The sequence below is a fragment of the Leucoraja erinacea genome, chromosome 17, assembly GCF_028641065.1.
Source record: "Leucoraja erinacea ecotype New England chromosome 17, Leri_hhj_1, whole genome shotgun sequence".
In the NCBI taxonomy this organism is placed as follows: domain Eukaryota; kingdom Metazoa; phylum Chordata; class Chondrichthyes; order Rajiformes; family Rajidae; genus Leucoraja; species Leucoraja erinaceus.
In genome coordinates this window covers 30,533,653-30,552,971 of record NC_073393.1, presented here as the reverse complement: position 1 = coordinate 30,552,971, position 19,319 = coordinate 30,533,653, and positions in this window count along the sequence as shown.

Here is a 19,319-nt window from a genome sequence, read left to right as displayed (position 1 = left end):
AAGTGCAGACCCTTTGGGGTCTGTTTCCCCAACGGCGTTTGCCCCTGGGGGAGGAGAGTGAGAGCAGAGAGGGGTGAGGAGAGGGAGAGCAGAGAAGGGTGGGGGAGGAGAGAGGGATGGGGGGAGGGGGGAGGGAGGTGTGGGGGAGGGGGGAGGGTGGAGGAGGGGAGGGGTGGAGGGAGGGGAGGAGGAGATGGGGTGGGGAGAGGGAGGGTGAGTGGGGAGAGAGGGAGGGGAGGGGGAGGAGAGGGAGAGGGTGGAGAGAGGGGGAGGAGAGAGAGATGGGGAGGGGAGAGAGGTGGGGGGGGGATGAGGAGGGGGGGAGGGTAGGTAGGGGAGAGAGGGGGAAGAATGTGGAGGGAGGGGAAGAGTGGTGGGGGGAGAGGGGAGGGGGAAAGAGTGGGGAGGGTCAGAGGGGTAGGGGGAAGGGGTGGGGGGGAGAGAGAGGGGAGGGGGGGGGAGGGGGAGAGAGAGATGGGTGGTGGAGGGAGAGGTGGAAGATGGGGGAGGGAGGGGTAGGGGGAGTGGTGGAAGAGGGACAGAGGGGTAGGGGAAGGGGGGGGGGGAGAGGGAAGGGGGTGGAGTAGAGAGTGAAGGGGGGTGGGGGAGAGAGGGATGGATGGGAGAGGGAAAAGATAGAAATCAGGTGCAGGAGTAACTAAATAGCGACCCCACTCCACTGCACAACGAGTTCAAAAGAACCAAATTTTACTCGCAGAACATTCTTCAACATGCTAAAAAAAAATCCGCGACCTAGCTGAGGCCACGAGTATTCGGAAACTTCCCTCGAGCATGAAGGTGAGTTCCAGCGACTTCATAGGACCTCCTAGGACCACGTGTCGACCATGCTGCGAGTTTGAAGGTCTAAAACGCTCTTCTAAACTTGCAGATTAGGTCGCCCAAGCGGGACAATCCCACTGTAGCGACCTAATTGGTGAGTTTAGGAGAGTTTGAAAAAGTGTCATGTTGAAGACCTCCTTCGACTATGTATTAAATTGAATTTCCTTTATTGTCATTCAGACCTTTCGGTCTGAACGAAATTTCGTGCCTGCAGTCATACATATAATAATACAATAATAAACACAAGTAAACACAAATTAACATCCACCACAGTGAGTCCACCAAGCACCTCCTCACTGTGATGGAGGCAAAAATCTTACGGCTGCAGTCTCTTCCCTCCTCTTCTCCCTCTGCGCTGAGGCGATACCCCACCGGGCGATGGCAAAATCAGTCCCGTGGCTTACCGAGCTCCGCGAACGGGCCGGCTCAACCACCGCGGCCCGGGGTGGTCGGAACTGCCGCCCTCCAGTCCAGCGGATGCAGCGGCTGAACCCTGGACTCAGGTCACCGCCGCCAGAACGCCGTCTCAGCCACTGGAGCACCGTTCCAGCCCCGAGCCGGATCGCCCTCACGTGAGTGCCATTCCACCCTCGGGCTGGGCCGCCCCGACGGGAGCGCTGTTACCCTCGGGCTGGGGGAACAGAAAAGTAAAAACAAACGGACTGCAGGCGAGCCGCAGCCATTTCACAGCACAGCCACTTCCACTGTAGAAGACCTCCTTCGACTATGTTGAAGACTAGCTTCGGGAAATTTGGACACAGAATAGAGGAGAGTGAAGACGATCTCCTTCGATCTTCTTCGACCTCACTTCGACCATGTTGAAGACTACGAGTACCTTCAGCTTGAAGGTCTCAGACAGTTTGCTGAAAGTTGCGCAAGTGGGAGAGGCCCTTAAGGCACTGGTTAGTAGTGTGTGCTCAGATGGCAGGAGTAAGACTCAATGCTTTGGTGTGCCTTGGTTGAACAAAATTAACATTTAGATTTCAACCTCTGGATATTTGTGTATGCAGGTATTGTCAGCATACTGCAGTACTGAAGTTGGAGTATCCTGGTTTTGGCAGGGATTGATAGGTCTTTGAATAGGAAGGGTGGGGAGAATGGGGAAGGAAAATAGATCCATAGTATGGTGGAGTGGACTTGATGGGCTGAATGTCCTGCTTCCGCTCCTCTGTCTCATGCTCTTATGGAGTGGAGGTGAAGTGGGTTGAACAGTTTCTCTTTGGTCCTGGAGATTTGTTGCATTTCAGTGGGAAATTTGTTGGAAGTGAGGTGCAACATGCAGAGGAAAAGATTGAAAGAAGGTTTCTAGGAGATGATGAAGCCTTGATTGTTGATGCAAGAAACTGTAGATACTGGAATCTTCAACAAAAAAATAAAACTGCTGAACATTTCAATTTCCCTCCACAGATGCTGCTGCACCTGCTGGAGTCCTCCAGCAGTTTATTTTCAGCCTCAATTGTCATACGTCTCTTCTCAGATTAGGTCTGTTATGGATCCATTAGCTAAAAGCCTCCAAATCAGCATACAGGAACATAAGGGAACAACAAAATTCTGCGAGGAGTCAAATTTGGAAATGAGGCTCCACACTCAATTGGAGTCAAAGATTTTGTGAGGGCATACAAGGCTATATATAATGGTCGGTGTTGTTTCTTACACTTCTTTTGGAGTTTTAGACCTGGTGAAGATCATATCCATTGTGGCTTTAGATAGGATGTTCCAAAACTGATTGGGGGACCAAACCTCCCGTTGGTATAAGGAGGTGGCTGAGGAAGCAACATGGCAGGCAGGAGGGAGAGCCCTTCTGTAAATTGTATTTATCTCCTTTCTTGAAGATAGTCCCAGTTATGGCAACTCGTATGTTCCTGACTACTCTTTTTCTCCCTGATATGGGAGATGAGGATATGAATTTGTGACTGAAGTGCCTCTCTGCAATTATTTAGCTCCCAGATCTGATCATTTTCATTAAACCAATCCTGATATTTAGTGGAGAGGTCGGGAGTCTTTCACAGGTGATAATATGGTGGACTTCAGAACAATCCAGCTCCTCTTGGATGGTGGTCGCTGAGTTGTCTTTGAGACACTATGAAGAGAGCAATTTTTGTGGGATCTGAGAATTTTGTTTCTATTGCTGCTGGTCTTTAGGGGCAAAAATAATAGAGATAATAAAAAGCAGATTAGGGTGTGGTTAATTCAATAGCCATTGGTTATATCATCATGGCATCCATCATATGGATGTCCTTGCCGCCTGCCACTTGAATGATGACATGCTGAAACAAGGAACGGTGCCTGGATCGAGCAAGCTACTTGGGTTCTTGCATCTGCCTTTCTGACAAAACAAGTTAATGGTTATGACCAAAGCCTACTTCAAACTTTTTATCAGGAGAAGTATTCTGTTGGTTCTAGTTTCACAATTGCATTCAGTGCTCCAGCACAACCTTGTTGAGCTGGAGCACTGAATGCAAAGCTTATCTGGCTGGAGGAGATGTAAATCGATGAAGATCAAGAATAATAAAGAATAGAGAGCAAAAAGCGTGATACAGAACACTGCAGATGAAAACAAACCAAAATAAAAAGGAATGTTGTTAATCTATGACATTGTTTAATTTCTGGAACTCCATTCAATGATGCAATTAGTTCACCTTCACCAAGTGGATTGCAGCAGTTAAGGAAGACTGTTAAGCATTACATTTAAAGGGGGAACTAGAAGCAAACCTTAGAAGGGTCTCAACCCAAACCTAAACCTATCCATGGTACACAAAATTGCTGGAGAAACTCAGTGGGTGCAGCAGCATCTATGGAGCGAAGAAAATAGGCGACGTTTCGGGTTTAAACCCTTCTTCAGACTATCCATGTTCTCCAGAGATGTCGCCTGACCTGCTGAGTTACTCTTAACACTTTATGTCCTTTTGAATATTTACTTTCGTTTAGCTTAGTTTAGAGATAGAGCACGGAAACAAGCCCACCAAGTCCTCGCCGACCAATGATCACTCATACTCTAGTTATCCAAGTTTTGCATCCTTCACACTAGGGACAATTTATTTGGCATGTAGGAGGAAACCAGAGCACCCGGTGAAAACCCACGTGGTCACAGGGAGAATGTACAAACTCCGTACAGACAGTGCTCAAGGTCAGGATTGAACCTGTGTCTTTGGCGCTCTAAGGCAGCAACTCTACCGCTGTGCCACTGTGCTGCCCCCAATAACACCCACAGCCCATAAGAGAAAGATGAAGATGTTATTCAATGTGCAACATCCATTTGTAGGACTCTACTTATTCAACTTTTACTGACAAAATCCATTTACAGACTTTGAAGCAGATTGCATTTCATAGGATTGCTTTCTTGCAGAATGCTTCCCTTGTGTATTAGAGGTTTCTTTGGGGGCATGTGCATCTTTTCATCTCCCTAGAAAGGACTCTAACTTTACATTTTCTGAAGACGGAACCTCAAAGGATTACAACAACAAAACAGCAGTTGAAAATTGCACATTATTTGTAACTGTGATGCCTTCAAATTACATTGAATGTGGAGGTGTTCTACACGCAGGTTTAAGAAACTCATAGTTGGGTTGTTGGTGAAAAGGAGTGGTGTGGTCGGTGGTGGGTAGACCAAGGAGGGATGAAGGATAATGGGCAGATGGAAGGAGAGGGGTGAAGTTGGACGAAGGACAGTTGAAAGCAGAAAAAAAAGAGACAGCTGGTGCCAGATAGGGGGAGGGAAGGGTAAAACTGGAAGCAGCAAGGAGGGTGATAAGCAGGCACACAAAGGCTACCGAAGATGGTGTTTGGTGTAGGGCATATATTTAAGGTGAGAGGGGATTTTTTTTTAAATGGGCTATGAAGCTATTTCTTTACAGCATGTTGCACATATGGAATGAACTGACAGAAAAAAAGTGAGAGGGGCAGATACAATGCTGACTTCTTAAGAAATATTAGGACAGATTTGTGGATAGGAACATTTCGGAGGGATGTGAATCAGGAGCAGGCAGGTTGGATGAGTTGGGTTAGGCAAATTGATTGGCATGGATAAAAAATAGGCTTCATGGAAGGAAGCAGAGGGTGATGGTAGAAGGTTGCTTCTCGGACTGGAGGCCTGGGCCTAGTGGTGTGCCTCAGGGTTCGGTGCTGGGCTTGTTACTGTTTGTCATCTATATCAATAATTTGGATGAGAACATACATGGCAAGATTATTACGTTTGCTGATGATACAAACGTCAGTGGCTTTGCAGATAGTAAAGATGGTTGTGAAAAATTGCAGAAGGATCTTGATCGATTGGCCAGGTGGGCTGAGGAATCGTTGATGGAATTTAACAAATGTGAGGTGTTGCATTTTGGGAAGTCTAATATGGGAAGGGCCAACACAGTGAATGTTAGAGCGCTGGGAGGCGTTGTAGGGCAGAGGGGACAAAGAGTGCAGGTGGACACAAAATGCTGGAGTAACTCAGCGAGTCAGGCAGCATCTCTGGAGAGAAGGGATGGGTGACGTTTCGGGTTGAGACCCTTCAGACTACACATTTCCTTGAAGGTGTTGTCACCGGTAGATAGGGTGGTCAAAAAGGCTTTTGGCACATTGGCTTTCATCAGTCAGAGTATTGCATAGAAGTTGGGAGGTCATGTTGTAGTTGTCTGAGACATTGTTGAGGCCGCATTTAGAGTATTGTGTTCAGTTCTGGGCACTGTATTATCGGAAAGATGTTGTCAAGCTGGAAAAGATACAGCAAAGATTTATGAGAATTTTGCCAGGACTAGAGCTAGAGGGAGAGGTTGAGCAAGCTGGAACTCGGTTCCTTGGAGCGCGGGAGGATAAGGGGTGATCTTATAGAGGTGTATAAAATCATGAGAGGAATAGATCGGGTAAATGCAGAGTCTCTTGCCCAGTGTCACAGCTGGTGTCCTGGTGCCATCGCAACACCCTGGAGCTCAATGCTCTTAACACAGTGGAATTGATTGTAGACTTTAGGAGACCTTCCCCTCCCCTCGCCCCACTCACCATCAACAACACCACAGTCACATCTGTGGAGTCTTAAGTTCTTGGGAACCATCATCTCCAAGGACCTTAAGTGGGGGAATACCATCGACACCACAGTCAAAAAGGCGCAACAGAGGATGTACTTCCTACGTCAGCTGAGGAAGCACAATCTGCCACAGGCAATGATGGTCCAATTCTACACGGCCATCGTAGAGTCTGTTCTCACCTTCTCCATCATGGTCTGATTTGGCTCAGCCACCAAGCACGACACCTGGAGGCTGCAGCGAATCGTCCGATCTGCAGAGAAGGTTATTGGCTGCAAACTTCCCTCCATTGATGAACTGTACACTGCAAGGGCCAGGAAGCGAGCGGGCAAGATAATCTCTGACCTCGGCCACAAACTCTTTGAATCACTTCCCACTGGAAGGCGACTCCAGACTGTCAAAGCTGCCACAGCCAGACATAAAAGCAGTTTTTATCCACGAGTAGTTGCTCTACTCAACAGCCAAAAATCTGTAGCCTCCCTTTGATCTGGTATTTTGATGGTTCACATGCTTGATCAATGGTGTTTTATCATTAATGTTTTATTATTATTAATGTTTAGTGTTTTCTGAGTCATTCATAACTGTCACTGCAGTTACTGGCACTGTCACTGCCATTGCAGGTGATAGACTTCTAACCGACATACACTATAAACCCACTGACTCCCATGGCTATCTGGACTACACTTCTTCCCACCCTGCTTCCTGTAAGGACTCCATCCCCTACTCCCAATTCCTCCGTCTACGCCGCATCTGCTCCACGGATGAGGCGTTCCACACCAGGACATCTGAAATGTCCTCACTATTCAGGGAACGGGGGTTCCCCTCCTCCACCATAAATGAGGCTCACACCAGGGTCTCTTCCATACCCCGCAACACTGCTCTCTCTCCCCATCCCCGCACTCGCAACAAGGGCCGAGTCCCCCTAGTCCTCACCTTTCACCCCACCAGCCATCACATACAAAAAATAATCCTCCGTCAGTTTCGCCACCTCCAACGTGACCCCACTACTAGCCACATCTTCCCATCTCCCCCCATATCTGCCTTCCGCAAAGACCGCTCCCTCCATAACTCCCTTGTCAATTCTTCCCTTCCCTCTCGGTCCACCCCCTCCCCGGGCACTTTCCCTTGCGGCCGCAGGAGATGCAACACTTGTCCGTTTACCTCCCCCCTCAACTCCGTTCAGGGACCCAAGCAATCGTTCCAGGTGCGACAGAGGTTTACCTGCATCTCTTCCAACCTCATCTATTGCGTCCGCTGCTCTAGATGTCAGCAGATCTATATCGGTGAGACCAAGCGGAGGTTGGGCGATCGTTTCGCCGAACACCTCCGCTCGGTCCGCAATAACCTAGCTGACCTCCCGGTGGCTCAGCACTTCAACTCCCCCTCCCACTCCGCCTCCGACCTCTCTGTCCTGGGTCTCCTCCATGGCCACAGCGAGCAGCACCGGAAATTGGAGGAACAGCACCTCATATTCCGTTTGGGGAGTCTGCACCCCGGGGGCATGAACATCGACTTCTCCCAATTCTGTTAGTCCTGGCTGTCTCCTCCCCTTCCTCAGCTCCCCTGCTGTCTCCTCCCACCCTCCAGCCTTCCGGCTACTCCTCCTTTTCCCTTTCTTGTCCCCACCCACCCCCACCCCTGATCAGTCTGAAGAAGGGTTTCGGCCCGAAACGTTGCCTATTTCCTTCGCTCCATAGATGCTGCTGCACCCGCTGAGTTTCTCCAGCTTTTCTGTGTAACCCATAACTGTCACTGTATGTCATGTTGTTGTGGCCGGAGCACCAAGGCAAATTCCTTGTATGTGAATACTTGGCCAACAAACTTACTATATTCTGATCGGGAGAATGAGTTCGAGAGAATTTCATGCTTCTCTGAAGAGAGACAGTGAAACAAAAGAAAGGAGAATAAAATCTATCTTGACTACTAATGATGCAGATCTTTATTCCACTGTGTACATATCAACAAATTCCAATACATGCACTTTCATTTGCTAAATGACAAATTATAATGTGGAGATAATCAAAGGCTGTTTACAATATTTCTGGCGGAAATGGCTGGGGTTGATTGGGGCAGCATGCTTCCTGAAGGAAAATGGACACTATGATTAGCAAATATGAATGGTTTGAGAAATAGAAGAGATTTAGTGGGTTCTGTGGTTTTTACTTTAACTACAAAGAATATATGAGGGATTATAGTGAATTTGTAATTCGGCAAAGTTGGACTAAGGACGCTGAAAGACATTAAAATATGAACCTTGAAATTGAAGGCTTGGATCATCTTCTTACTATAGGAGTATCTGACTCTGCTGACTGCACACATGCTTTGGGGTCAGATGTTTGTGGCTTCAAGTCCCACTCCAGAAATCGAGGATCCAACTACCCTCCCACATGATTATGAAAATTCCCTGATACAATTCAGAAGGAGAGCACTATTCCTGCTATTCTGAGCCAATATTTTCCCTCAACCAAATTTAACAAATTAAAAATATTTCTGCTTTTGGTAACCTATGCTGTACACCATAGCTGCTGCATTTCCCACATTACAATGACTACATTTCCAAAGTGTAGTCCATCTAATAGACCGTATAACATTTTGGGACACCCTGATAGTTGTGAACAATATTACACAAGTGCACATTTGCCTTCGAGGACCTAGAGTCTAGTACAACAGGGAACCATTTATCCCAATTTCTTTTCCATCAAATGTTGTGCATTCAGCACAATCCTTGAATTTTTTTTCTATCTGCTTAAAATAAATGGAAGAAAATTACATTGCAATGATATGATATATTGGGAGGCACTGACCGTGACTTCACATTTTGCTGGCAGTGCTGGATTGTAAAGTCAGTCCTTATGTTGAAATGATAGTGGAATGTAAAGCACTATTTATAGATACTGATTTGAGGCTGGAACAATGCCAAAAGCCTTAGTTTGACTGAGGAGGTAACAATTTTCCAACAATGCTTATTGTAGTCTATTGTTTTATAAAATGCGTAAATATTTCATTTGTTTAATTCTGGAAAGCTGCTTTAGAGTTATTTCACAAATTTTCTCCTTTTATCTGTTGTCTCACTGAGGTTGTAATTCATGATAAAATGGTGTTCAGTTGTATGGAAAGTTGTTTTCTGTTCTATAACATTAGAACCACAGAGAAAAAATGCCCAGTTAGGTTACTCGGTGATTTGAAGTATGGCCAAATCATGGTTAGCAGGAAATCTATGTTATCCAATTAATTGAAGTAAGTCATAGAAAAGGAATTGTCGAGATTAGTCTGCTGAGCTCATTGTGAAATGATGGTACTAATGTCAGCAAAACTGGAGGGGATGTACTGTGGTGGTTATAGAACTACATTAGCCACAAAGCAGCAGAGAGATCAAGTTCATTCACGGTTCATTGTCAAACTGGATTCAATATTTCGGGTCAATAGTGGATTAGCACTGGAAAACAATTACTATTAAAATAGTTGTTTAAACCAAAAGAGTGCCTCCTTACCTGGTTGCCTGAATAGCCATAGGAAGCGTACAGGTGAGTGAGAAATATCTTCCCCTTTACTCTTATCTATTGCACATGAGTTTGGCTTGATTGTATTTATGTACTAGACCAAGTGCAGACCCGTTGGGTCTGTTCCCCCAACGTGCGGTTGTGGGGGGGGGGAGGCGGCATGCAGCGTCACACAATAACTACCCCACCCCCCTGCACTCACGCTAATGGAGGGGAGGAGGGGGAGTGAGAGAGGGGAAGTGAGAGAGGGGGAGGAGAGAGGGAAGTGAGAGAGAGGTGGGGAGGGGGCGGGGAGGTGGGGGGGGGAGGGGGGAAGGAGGGTGGAGGGAAGGGGGTAGGGGTGTGTGGAGGGGAGGGGGGTTTAGGGGAGGGACGGTGGGGGGGGAGGAGGGGGAGAAAGAGGGGGGGAGAGGAGGGGGGGGGAGGATAGGAGAGGGGGGGGGGAGAGGAGAGGGGGGCAGTGGAGAGGGGGGAAGAGAGGAGGGGGGAAGAGGGGGGAAGAGGGGGAGAGGGAGGGGGGAGGGGAGAGGAGAGGGGGGAGAGGGGGGGAGAGGGAGGGAGAGAGGGGGAGAGGGAGAGGGAGGGAGGGGGAAAGAGAGAAAGAGAGAGGGATAGGTGAGAGAGAGGAGGGGAGAGAGAGAGGGTGCCTTTTTACTTCAGCCCAAACCCAAACAACCATTTGCAGGCAGTGCTTTTTTACCTTTAACCATATTTTCATTTTCAACCCAAATTAAGGGTACTCACAGTACAGTAGACATTTGTCAGGGTCATTCAGAGCTCTGATTGAGGCACACCACTTGCAGAGACTGATTGGGGCACACCACTTGCAGAGACTGATTGAGGCACACCACTTCCTGGTTTAATAGTTCCTCCCCCTCCCTCCAGCAGGGGCAGTAGAGAGAATGGGGAATTTTGTAAAAACATTAATATCTCTGTCAATTTTCATCGACGGGAAAAATCCTCGGCACACATGCGGCGGAGGGGGGCTCTGAGTGAGGTGGCTAAAAATGACGGCTGTAGGTGGCGGCGTACTCTCGGAAATCGTAGCACAGAAAGCCAAAACCGGTCAAGAACAGACTTTTAGTAATATAGATAATATATGTTGATTGGATAGCCTGCAAAACAATGCCTTTCACTGTACCTCGGTACATGCAACAATAATAAACCTAAATCTAAAAATGTCCACAATGTTAATACAAAATCAACATTCTGTAAGCTGACCTATAATGTAAATTGCAGCACACATATTGTGATTGGCTATGTTTTTGACATAGGTGAACATATGTGCGTGTAGGGCGTTGGTTAGCTTGTAAAAGGCATTTGTAATTGTTTGTATGTTTCTCTGACAAGGAAGACTAAACAAATTATTCCTATCTTTCCTGGTATGATTAAAATATGTTAATCTTATCCTTATCAATGTAAATATTTATTATTTGAGATTTAGTGTTTATTATGACCAATTACTGTTTTATACATGAGATAAAAATAAATGCATTAAGGAAAAATTATGTTGGTAAATAAAAGCTATCCTAACTCCAATAAATGAGATATGACATGGGAGCTGAAATAGGTCATTTGATCCATCGAGTCTGCTCCGCCATTTGATAATGGCTGATCTATTTTTCCCTCTCAACCCCATTCTGCCTTCTCCCCGTAACCTTTGACACCCTGACTAATCATGAACCTATAAAGCCCTGCTTTAAAAATACCCAATGACTTGCTCTACAGCTATCTATGGCAATGAATTCCACAGATTTACCACCATCTGGCTTACAAAATTCCTCCTCTTCTCCAATCTTAAGGTGCGTTCTTTTATTCTGAGGCTGTGCCCTCTGGTCCCAATCTGTCCCACCAGTGGTAACATCCTCGGTCCCTCTGGAAAATTCCTCTGCGCCAACTTCCTTATTATAGCAATTAGACTGTTTACATCCAGCAGCATTGTGTAGAATATACTCTATTTAATGGCCACCAAGGTTCTCCTTCATATCTCTATTGGCTCAAGTGACTCTTTGTTTACTTATCATGTGGTATCATTCATCCAGTCTCAGTGATCAATGCCCCCAACTATCTTCAGGAATTGTGAAATTCTTGATTTTTGAATTTTTATTTCTGTTCCAATGCATTGTCAGAGGATATTTCCAGAAGAACTCGTGTTTCCTTAATTAAATCGTAAAATTATAGTTAAGTGTTGAAATCCAATGCCTAAATTATTACTGCATGTTAATACTGTACCTGTAAATTATTACTGCATGTTAATACTGTACTATTAAAATATACTTCTGACTCCAACTTTTGGTATTATGCAGAAATACCTGGAAATTCCTATTACCTGGAAATATTCAGTTTGTTCACAAGATTTAGGACATTTTTTAACTGTTGGACATAGGTATAAAGTTTACCCTGTGGCAAATGGGCTGCAGAAATCCATTACTAAGATGACTATGATGGCATCAAGGTCTGGCAGTAAGGGGTGTCAGAGTAGCATAGCAGTGGAGCTGCTGCCTTACAATGCCAGTGACCTAGGTTAAATCCTGATAATGGGTGCTCTCTGTACGGAGTTTGTATGTTCTCACGTGGGTTTTCTCTGGGTGCTCGGTTTCCCTCCACTCTCAAAGACATAATGGTTTGTAGGTTAATTGGCTTTGGTAAAAAAATTGGAAATTGAGTCTGTAGGATAGTGCTACAGATGTGGTGGGCCAAAGGGCCTGTTACCGCACGACTGTATCACTAAACTAAACAAATGTTAGAAAAGGGAATGCTAACTTTTCTAGTCATAGATTATTATAACAATTATAAACACGTGTAGATATTCTCTCAAAATGTTCAGGTGAGCATTATAATTGTAAGCTTACTTCTCTGACATCGATAACCATGTTTTTGCAGGAAGCTTTGAAACGTCTTGTGAGAATCTCCACTTTACTGAGATAAAAGCCGTTTTTAGTGCAATCTGATTAAGAAACCAAATGGTTAATTCACACTGCATTCACAAAGGATTAAATTAACAAATAGATGTGTAGCACATATTATTATAATGATTCATACAATATGCCCAGGGAATTCTCACACGCCATTGTGATGGCTGTTTACATTCATCCAGCCGCCAATCCTCGGCGCGCGTGTGACGTCATCCACACAGTCACTGCGAGACTCCAGACACAACATCCAAGTGTTTTCATCGCTATCTCGGGGGACTTCAACCACGTGACTTTGGACGCTACCCTACCCACTTTCACAGTTTGTTAACTGTCCCACCAGGGATATGAAAACATTGGACCTGCTGTATGCCAATGTTAAAGAGGCGTACAGCGCCATAGCTCTTCCGCCACTGGGAAGATCCGACCACAACCTGGTTCACCTCCTACCAAGGTATAAGCCAATGGTCTTGAGACTGCCTGTGACCACAATGTCAGTGACGGGGTGGTCACAGGAGACCTACAATGCTCAACAGGGCTGTTTTGCGGACACAGACTGGGACGCATTCTGAGTCCCCATGCAGAGGACATCACGGACTGTGTTACCAGCTACATAAAGTTCTGTGTGGATAATGTTGTCCTTGAGGAGACTACACTGTTTCCCCAACAACAGCCCTGGGTCACCAGTGATATAAAGGCCCTTCTCAACCAGAAGAAGAGGGTCTTCAGAAATGGTGACATGGAGGAGGTGAAATGGGTGCAGAAAGACCTGAGGCAAGACTGAGACAGGGCAAGGACGACTACAGGAGGGAGCTGGAGCAGAAACTTCAGCAGAACAAAATGAGGGATGTGTGGAGCGGGATGAAAAGCATTACAGGCTACTAGAAGACCAGTGACCTGGAGAGGGAAAGCAATCAGGACTGGGCCAATGAGCTAAACCTGTCTTTTTTAATAGATTTGATGGTGGGGCCTCTGTCCCCCCTCCTTCCTGCTTCCTGACAGTTTCTCCCCCTGAATCGCCCTGGTCCACTACCTCTGTCCTTTCTTTGCCGAGCCTGACCATCACAGCTGAGCAGGTGAGGAAGGAGCTGAGCAGACTCCGCTACGGGTCCTTATGGTGTCAGCCCTAGGGTACTCAAGGCCTGTGCCAGCCACCCAGTTGTGTGGAGTACGAAAGCATATCTTCAACCTGAGCCCGAGCCTGAGCCTGGAGATGGTTCCTATGATGTGGAAGACAGCCTGCCTGGTTCCTGTACCAAAGAGGAACTATTTCAGTCCAGTGGCGCAGACATCACACATCATGAAGTCCCTGGAGAGGCTGATGCTCACTCACCTGCGATTCTTGGACCTACCTGGACCCCCAGCAGTTCGCTTACCAAACAAAGATGGGGGTTGAGGACACCATCAGCCACCTGCAACCACTATGCTCACCTGGATAAGCAGGGAAGCAATGTCATGTTTTTTTAACTTCTCCAGTGCTTTTAACGCAATCTGGCCTGCACTGCTAGGGATTAAACTGACGAAGATGCGGGTGGATGCTCCATTGGTGGCCTGGATCAGCAACTGGACGACCACAATATGTCAGGCTGTGGATTCATGGGGAGGATGCTCCTCAAACTGAAGAGCATCCTGGACAATACAGCTCACCCCCTCCATGACACACTGGTTAACTTGAGTAGTACCTTTAGCAACAGACTTGTTCCAGCAAGATGCAGGACAGAATGACACAGGAGATCCTTGTTCCCAGTGGCTATTACACTTTACAACTACTCCCCCTTCTGTCGTGGGGTAGACTGAGTGTGTGAATGAAAAAGTTCAGTGTATATATATATATATATATATACACACACACATACTCAACGAACAAACAATGGTAATAATAATAACAATAATAGTCTATTGTAGTTCAGAGCTTATTTGAGGCTGTAGTGTTTAATAGCCTGATAGCTGTAGGGAAGAAGCTGTTCCTGAACATGGACGTTACAGTTTTCAGGCTCCTGTACATTCTTCCCGATGGCAGGGGTGAAATGAGTATGTGACCAGGATGGTGTGGGTTTCTGATGATGCTGACTATCTTTTTGAGGCAGCGACACCGATAAATCCCTTCGATGGTGGGGGGGTTAGAGCAGGTGATTGACTGCGTAGTGTTCGCCAATATTTGCAGTCTTTTACACTCCTGTAAGTTCATGTTGCCGAACCATGCCATGATGCAACCAGTCAATATGCTCTCTACTGTGCACCTGTAGAGGTTCAAGAGAATCTTCTTTGACATACCGAATCTCCACTATCTTCTCAGGAAGTAGAGGCGTTGATGTGCTTTATTTATAATTGCATCGGTGTGCTGGGTCCAGGAAAGATCTTTGGAAATATGCACTCCCAGGAATTTAAAGTTATAGACTCTCTCCACCATGGTCCAGTTGATATTAACAGAATTGTGGGTTGTCATCCTTCCTCTCCCAAATTCCACAATCAGTTCATTGGTTATTGATATTGAGAGCCAGGTTGTTGTGCTGGCACCATTTGGTCAATAGGTCGATCACACTTCCATACTCTGACTCATCACCATCTGTAATTCATCCAATGTGAAGATGGAGTTCACACTATGTCCGGCTACATAGTGATGAGTGCAGAGTGAATAGAGCAGGGAGCTGAGCACGCAGCCTTGAGGTGCTCCTGTACTGATTGTTAATGAGAAAGAAGTATTTCTGCCAATACGAACAGACTGTGGTCTATGGTTGAGGAAGTCGAGGATCCAATTGCAGAGGGGTGCACAGAGACCCAGTTCCGTGAGCTTGGTAACTGGCTTTTTTTAAAAATCAAAAATAATTTATTTAATTATGATCACAATACAAAACAAAACCGTGGTAACACACCCACCACCAAAATCACCAAATTATCTAGACGCTAAATTTTTAAACAACTATGTTACAAACCTTACAAATATACTAAATAACTACTATACAACTATGTTACAACCCCTGCATTCAACCCCCATGGTGCCCAGCGGTCTCGGAAATGTGGTCAGCGCGTAGTTCCTCTACATCACCCCCGGGCGCAGACGTAACTCCAGAAAAGGGGCAGGCATCTGGCTCGGGCAAAGTCCTCTTCCGCCTGGCGCCATGACTCGTGGGTGGCCAGCTTGGCCAGGTCTCGGAGCAACCCAACCAGGACATCTTGGCGCTGCTCACTCCCTAGATCCCGTCACCAGTCCTTCGGTCGCTGACAGCAGAGCCACTTCTCCCCCTATGGACCGTAGGTGGTGGCGGTGCTCCTTGCCCTCCGGACCCTGGCTACAAGGGATGCTCTACTGGTTCCTCTACCCTTAGCAGGAACAAAGCTGCTCTAGGCCTTGGCGTCCTTCTCCAGGTTATCCAAGAAGGACCTGAGCTGATGCCGGTCGTTCCCGCATCTCCCTCTTCACCTCCTTGCCCCTCCCCCTCATTTTGAGAATGAGGTTCAGCGAGCTGGTGAGCCCGTGAATGTTTGGCCACTGGTGGGAGGACAGTCTGAGCCGATGTTGGGCTCCTTCGGTGGCTACGATGAACTCGTGGATATCCTACACTGGACTGAGTGTAGTGGTGTCAGGGGGAGGGAGAACATTCATTGACTCACTGTCCGAGGAATCCTCTTCCACCCGCTTACTGCAGATGGAATCACCATCCCCATATTTGGACACAGCCTTGGTGCTTGATACACCCTTCCCCAGCCGCTTGTCTCTCCTCCACCTCAGTCCCAACCCTGGGGTCAGTGGCAGAGGGGCCTTCCCCAGATGTACCCGGGGAGTCAAGACCATCGATAGTGGGGGTGTCTATCCTTCCACCAATTGGGCCCAGAGTGGACTCTGGTTCCGTCAAACCCAGGAAGTCCTTCTGGAGCCAGGTCCTGAAGGAGAGAAGAGCTGGGTTCCCCTACCCCCTCCTCCCCTACTGTCCCTAACTCCAGAGGTGTGCTCTGCGCCTTGTCCTGGGTGGGTTGCTCCTGGGCTTCCTCGGGTGCATGATACGGGACTCCTTCCCCAACAGGAATCTCCCCCTGCTCCATTTCACCCGAGTGGTCTCCATTTCACCGCCCTCCCAGAATCCCCTCCAGAGCATGGGACCGGGGCCTGAACCAGAGGGTGTGTCTCCCTCCACCACAGTACTCCCCTCCCCCCTTGAGGATTCCCAACCATCCTCCATCCGCTCCTCTCTAGAGAGATTCCTTTTTTTTTAAGGGGAGGAGCTCACAGACTCTGGGGTCACCTGAGCAACCTTCATCTGTGGCTCCCCCTCCTCCCGCCCGATTCCCTCCACCCCCGGCTATAATATGGGCCTTGCGGACCCTCTGTTGGGAGGTGACAGGATGGGTGGAACGTTCTTGTCTCCGGGAGTTTTGTTCCTCAGGTGTTTCACCTTCTTTGTCACCTTGCCCCCCTCCCCTCTTCTTTTGACCTTCTCCACCCCCACCCACGCTCTGCGCAACCCCAGGGTTCCCTGACTCAACAACAGGGGGAGTGGGAGTGGGGAGGGGATGGGGGTTAGTGGCACCAGAGGTGAGGTCTCCGTCTGGCATTTGGGGCAATTCCTCCGAATATGGCAGGCATGGCACCTTGGGCGCTCCAATGTCCAAAAGATGGTGAAGTCTCGCCCATCTTGATGGACACACAAGCACCCGAATACTTCTTCCTCCTGGTCCACCACCTTATCTCAAGCTCAAAAGGCGCGTTCCTCATGGGGGACCCGACCCCAAGAGGAGCAGGCGAAGCAGCAGAAGCAGCCGCCTTTGCATATGGTATTGATGGTATTGAACGCCGAGCTGTAGCCTATAAACAACAGCCTGACGTAAGTGTTTTTATTGTCCAAGTGGTCCAGTGCGGAGTGGGGAGCCAGTGAGATTGCATACTCTGTTGACCTGTTGTGATGGTAGGAAAACTGTGATGGGTTGAGGTTCTTGTTGAGGTAGGAGTTGATATGCACAATAACCAGTTTCTCAAAGCACTGCATCACCATGTTAGTGCCACTGGTCGATAATCGTTGATGCAGGTCACCTTACTCTTCTTGACCACCGGTATTATTGATGTCATCTGAAAGCAAGTGGGAACCTCTGATCTCAGTAATGAGAGGTTGAAAACGTTCGCAAAAACTCCAGCCAGTTGGTCTGCACAGGTTTGAGAACTCGAACAGGTATACCATCAGGTCCAGGTGCTTTCCGAAGGTTCACCCCCCTGAAGGATCTTCTGACGTCAGCCTCTGTACATATGACTGTAATGTCATCATGGCGTATGGGGGCTTGGGAAGGCACATCAGTGTTCTCCCTATCAAAACGTGTGCGTAGAACGCATTGAGCTCATCAGGGAGTGATGCTTCGCTGTCGCTTGAACTGCCTCTTGGTTTCGCCTTGTAGGAGGTGATGGCATTCAAACCCTGCCACAGTTGCCGAACATCCATCCCATCCTCCAGCTTTGAGCAGAAGTCCCTTTTAGGCCTTTTTGATGGTCTTGTCAAGGTCGTGTCTGGACTTTTTATATATAGACCTCTTTGTCACCGGACCTGAATGTCCAGTATCTGGTCCTCAGAAGAATGTGGATCTTCTGGTTCATCCAAGGCTTCTGGTTAGGAAACACTGAGAAGGTTTTTGTTGGAACACAGTTCTCTGCACGTTTCTTTATGGAGTCTGTAATGACTGCGGCATATTCATTCAGATCCGTTGCCGAGTCCCTGAACACTGCCCAGTTTACTGATTCCAAGCAATCCTGTTGTTGTTCCTCTGCTCCCCAGACCAGCTCTGTTTAGTCCTCACCTCTGGGGGTGTGTTCTTCAGTTGCTGCCTGTATGCAGGAAGAAGCAGCACCGCTGAATGGTCGGATTTCACGAAGTGAGGGCGAGGGATAGAGCGATAGGCGTCCTTGTTGGTCATATTGCAGTGGTCAAGGGTGTTTAATCCTCTGGTGCTGCAGATGACATGTTGGTGGTAGTTTGGGAGTGTTTTTTTCAGGTTGGCTTTGTTAAAGTCCCTGGCTATGGTGGTAAAGGCTTCGGCGAATGCTGGTTGGTGCTTGTTGGCCACGGTGTGCAGCTCCTCCAATGCTAGGCGGATGTCTGCCTGGGGTAGGATGTAGACTGCGATCAGGATGATGGAGGTGAATTCCCTTGGGAGGTAGATGTTGAGGCACTTCACCGCCAGACGTTCCAGGTGCGGAGAGCAGAAGTTAGACAGAACTGCCACGTCCGAGCACCACGAAGAATTTACCATGAGGCAGACGCCCATGCCGCTCCTTTTCCAAGGTACCTGCGTACGGTCCATACGATGGATGGAGAAACCTTCAAGCTGGAGGTGAGCCATGTCTCTGTGAAACAGAACACAGAGCATTTCCGCAGCTTCCTTTGGTAAAGCAGCCTTGACTTTAAGTCCTCCACTTTATTTTCAAGTGATCGTACATTGGCTAGTAGGATGGTAGGGAGAGAGGGGTCATAGTCCCCTGTGCTTCAGTTATGTAGTCCTGCCCGCCGACCACCACTGAGGCTTAATGGAAACTGAGATTGGTGTATTGGCTATGTTCTATCTGCTTAATAGTCATCTATTTAAGACATATGTGGCCAGAATTCCATTTGATACTGATGAGGATCTAACTGGTCGTGTCAAGACATAAAACCAAATAAATGTAAATATGATGGAGACAGGTTCTGCCAACAGTAACACAATCTTTATGGTCTGGGTTGGTGAAATATCTTCTCAAAGCAAATTACATAATTCTGGAATTAGCTTTCTGTTTAATTGGTATTTGCAGCAATGGTTCTCTCCAATCATTGTCAAACCTGCAGGACAGAGCCATTGATGTTGCTGGTGGGTGAATGATGGATTTAGTCATTTTGATCTCAATGCCTGCCACTAATCCCTAAATTCCACGTCAAGCCATAAGACATTCATGGCATATATTGCTATTGGCGTGAGTGTGGTGCTTTAATTAGCTGCCACATTTCCATGCCAGTATTGTAATAATGATTGTTTTATATAAATACCTAACTAGTTTTAAAGTGCTGTGGGCCATCATGTGGTTTAGATAGTATAATGTAAGTACA